Source organism: Schistocerca cancellata, chromosome 7 (genome assembly GCF_023864275.1).
Source record: "Schistocerca cancellata isolate TAMUIC-IGC-003103 chromosome 7, iqSchCanc2.1, whole genome shotgun sequence".
Taxonomy (NCBI): Eukaryota; Metazoa; Arthropoda; class Insecta; order Orthoptera; family Acrididae; genus Schistocerca; species Schistocerca cancellata.
In genome coordinates, this window is record NC_064632.1 from 65,756,403 (window position 1) to 65,761,313 (window position 4,911).

Consider the following 4,911-nt stretch of genomic DNA (forward strand, 5'->3'; position numbering starts at 1 on the left):
TCAATGAAATGTGGATAGCATTTATGTACAGAATTCTGTGACACAATAAGTACATGGTAATGGAATAATTCAAATTAAAATAAGTTTTATGAGATATTAGCGTGATCTATATTATAATGTTTGTTTGGTTACAACTGTTAAGGTTGGTTGTTGGGTCTCAGTTGTATAACTTTGTATCTTACAGCATGGCACGACAACAAAATGGAAAGGTGGGAGATGCACAGAGGTGGCCACCCAATAACAGATGAACTGAAAGTTATGGAAGGGAGAATGATAGTTAAGCTAGGAACTGATATTGAGAGGATTAGGGGATTTAGGTCATGGACTCCACAGAGTCCAGATGTGTGGTTCCAGATGATTAGTGGGACTTGAGTCTCAGTCTCCAGAGAGTCCTGTTGTTGCTGTTTTGCATTAGCAGTACACTTTGATCTGAAACTCCACAGAGTTCAGGTGTTTCACGACTGTTTCATTTCGGTTGTATTGGAAAACTTCTATTTGGGACTCAAGGGAGTCCAGACAGTTTTTTGAATCTGTTTCCAGTCAAGTGAATTGAGGACATTGGTTGAGGACTCGTGAGTCCAGATATTTGTAAAGAATTCTGTTTCCTGAACTGTGTGGGTCTCACACTTTGCATTTATCAACAGTATACCACAATTACAAATGTTTCTCTGTGTTGACCTGTTAGATTAGATTTACTTTCAATCCATTACATTATAGACCTTTGAGAATTCACTCACTGGGTTTATCTAAGCTAGGAATACGTAACCCACTGGCATTATATTCGAGTAGCAAAATTGCTTTCGGAAGTGTGATCAGACTTAATAACAGTTACAACGGTTTTTTGCAAATTGTGAGCAAACTTTTAGTGTGTCTGGTAAATTGGCTAACTGCTGTAGTGACTGAGATATTGCAATTGATAAACTGTTGCTATAGATAAATAAGAAAAATTTTAAATAAAATTTTGTGTTATTCAATTTCATTGGTAAAATCCAACTCCAGCTACTTAAATTTAATTAGAACACAACTAGCAGGTCTTCTAGGACATTATAAATTTTGTTGTTGTTGTTGTTGTTGTCGTGGTCTTCAGTGCTGAGACTGGTTTGATGCAGCTCTCCATGCTGCTCTATCCTGTGCAAGCTTCTTAATCTCCCAGTACCTACTGCAACCTACATCCTTCTGAATCTGTTTAGTGTATTCATCTCTTGGTCTCCCTCTACGATTTTTACCCTCCATGCTGCCCTCCAATACTATATTGGTGATCCCTTGATGCCTCAGAACACATCCTCCCAACCGATCCCTTCTTCTAGTCAAGCTGTGCCACAAACCTCTCTTCTCCCCAGTCCTATTCAATACCTCCTCATTAGTTATATAATCTACCCATCTAATCTTTAGCATTCTTCTGTTGCACCACATTTTGAAAGCTTCTATTCTCTTCTTGTCCAAACTATTTATCGTCCATGTTTCACGTCCATACATGGCTACACTCCATACAAATACTTTCAGAAACGACTTCCTGACACTTAAATCTATACTCAATGTTAACAAATTTCTCTTATTCAGAAATGCTTTTCTTGCCATTGCCAGTCTACATTTTATATCCCCTCTACTTAGACCATCATCAGTTATTTTGCTCCCCAAATAACAAAACTCCTTTACTACTTTAAGTGTCTCATTTCCTAATCTAATTCCCTCAGGATCGCCCGACTTAATTCGACTACATTCCATTATCCTTGTTTAGCTTTTGTTGATGTTCATCTTATATCCTCCTTTCAACACACTATCCATTCTGTTCAACTGCTTTTCCAAGTCCTTTGCGGTCTATGACAGAATTACAATGTCATCAGCGAACCTCAAAGTTTTTATTTTTTCTCCATGGATTTTAATACCTACTCTGAATTTTTCTTTTGTTTCCTTCACTGCTTGCTCAATATACAGATTGAATAACATCGGAGAGAGGCTACAACCCTGTCTCACTCCCTTCCCAACCACTGCTTCCTCTTCATGCCCCTTGACTCTTATAACTGCCATCTGGTTTCTGTACAAATTGTAAATAGCCTTTCACTCCCTCTATTTTACCCCTGCCACCTTTAGAATTTGAAAGAGAGTATTCCAGTCAACATTGTCAAAAGCTTTCTCTAAGTCTACAAATGCTAGAAATGTCGGTTTGCCTTTCTTTATCTTTCTTCTAAGATAAGTCGTAAGGTCAGTATTGCCTCACGTGTTCCGATATTTCTACGGAATACAAACTGATCTTCTCCGAGGTAGGCTTCTACCAGTTTTTCCATTCGTCTCTGAAGAATTCACGTAAGTATTTTGCATCCATGACTTATTAAACTGATAGTTCGGTAATTTTCACATCTGTCAGCACCTGCTTTCTTTGGGATTGGAATTATTATATTCTTTTTGAAGTCTGAGGGTATTTCGCCAGTCTCATACATTTTGCTCACCAGATGGTTGAGTTTTGTCTGGACTGGCTCTCCCAAGGCTGTCAGTAGTTCTAATGGAATGTTGTCTACTCCCGGGGCCTTGTTTCGACTCAGGTCTTTCAGTGCTCTGTCAAACTCTTCACACAGTATCGCATCTCCCATTTCATCTTCATCTACATCCTCTTCCATTGCCATAATATTGTCCTCAGGTACATCGCCCTTGTATAGACCCTCTATGTACTCCTTCCACCTTTCTGCTTTCCCTTCTTTGCTTAGAACTGGGTTTCCATCTGAGCTCTTGATATTCATACAAGTGGTTCTCTTTTCTCCAAAGGTCTCCTTAATTTTCCTGTAGGCAGTATCTATCTTACCCCTAGTGAGATAAGCCTCTACATCCTTACATTTGTCCTCTAGCCATGCCTGCTTAGCCATTTTGCACATCCTGTCGATCTCATTTTTGAGACGTTTGTATTCCTTTTTGCCTGCTTCATTTACTGCATTTTTATATTTTCTCCTTTCATCAATTAAATTCAATATTTCTTCTATTACCCAAGGATTTCTACTAGCCCTTGTCTTTTTATCTACTTGATCCTCTGCTGCCTTCACTACTTTATCTCTCAAAGCTACCCATTCTTCTTCTACTGTATTTCTTTCCCCCATTCCTGTCAACTGTTCTGTTATGCTCTCCCTGAAATTCTGTACAACCTCTGATTTAGTCAGTTTTTCCAGGTCCCATCTCCGTAAATTCCCAACTTTTTGCAGTTTCTTCAGTTTTAATCTACAGTTCATAACCAATAGATTGTGGTCAGAGTCCACATCTGCCCCTGGAAATGTCTTACAATTTAAAACCTGGTTCCTAAATCTCTGTCTTACCATTATATAATCTATCTGAAACCTGTCAGTATCTCCAGGTTTCTTCCATGTATACAACCTTCTTTTATGATTCTTGAACCAAGTGTTAGCTATGATTAAGCTATGCTCTGAGCAAAATTCTACCAGATGGCTTATCATGTCTATCTTGGCAACAATAAGGCGTTCACTATGCTGTTTCTAGTAGCGTACCCACACTCCTATTTTTTTATTCATTATTAGACTGACTCCTGCATTACCCCTATTTGATTTTGTATTTATAACCCTGTATTCGCCTGACCAAAAGGCTTGTTCCTCCTGCCACTGAACTTCACTAATTCCTACTATATCTGACTTGAACCTATTCATTTCCCTTTTTCAAATATTCTAACCTGCCTGCTCGATTAAGGGATCTGACATTCCACACTCCGATCCGTAGAATGCCAGTTTTCTTTCTCCTGATAACAACATCCTCCTGAGTAGTCCCCGCCCGGAGATCTGAATGGGGGACTATTTTACCTCCAGAATGTTTTACCCAAGAGCACGCCATCATCATTTAACCATACAGTAAAGCTGCATGCCCTCGGGAAAAATTATGGCTGTAGTTTTTCCTTGCTTTCAGCCGTTTGCAGTACCAGCACAGCAAGGCTGTTTTGGTTAGTGTTACAAGGTCAGATCAGTCAATCATCCAGACTGTTGCCCCTGCAACTACTGAAAAGGCTGCTGCCCCTCTTCAGGAACCACACGTTTGTCTGGCCTCTCAACAGATACCCCTCTGTTGTGGTTGCACCTATGGTAAGGCTATCTGTATCGCTGAGGCACGCAAGCCTCCCCACCAACGGCAAGGTCCATGGTTCTTGGGGGGAGGAGTTTCTAGTATATGCGTGGCATAAACTGTGAGAATATTGTGTCTAATGAATAGGGGTTAGAAGTAGTTCCTGGTTTTACTTTTGCTACAATCTGCAAGGCTTCCTTCTGCAGTATTAAACCCCTTTTCGTATTAGTTTGGTAAGTCCTACCCCACAGTGCTATTCAGTAGGGCAAAAAAGGGTATACTAATCCATAATATACAGTCCTTAAGGTTTCAGAATTAAGATAATGGTGATAATTTTCTTAATACATATGCACTGGGTGTTACTTTTTTACAGACATAATCAGCTTACTGCTCCCATGAAAGTCAATGATCTACGCATAAACCCAAGAATTTACAAACTGCACAGTTTCGTGATAGAATTTCATCAGTCACAGTATTTTGTACATTTGGACCACTTGGTTTAAAATGAATAAAATTATTTTTTTGTATGTTTATTTTTAGATTGTCTCTTTCAAAGTGAGCTCTTGCCTTTTCAATAAAGTTATGTATCTCTTCAACTAGGCTGGGCTCACTGTCTGCATAGCAGATACCAGATGTATTGTCTGCATACGTAGTGATCAATTGCTTATTGTCAAGAGAAGTTGGGAAATCGTTTACATAGGACTGGACCTAAAATGGAGCCCTGAGGAACACCAAAATGTATATTTCTTATACTTGAATTTCTCCTCTCCAGTATTTCTCGATGAGTACAAAATCTCTGTGCACTGCTGTCTACCCTTTAAATGTGTTTCTAGCAATTGCATAAGTTTTCCAGTGACCACT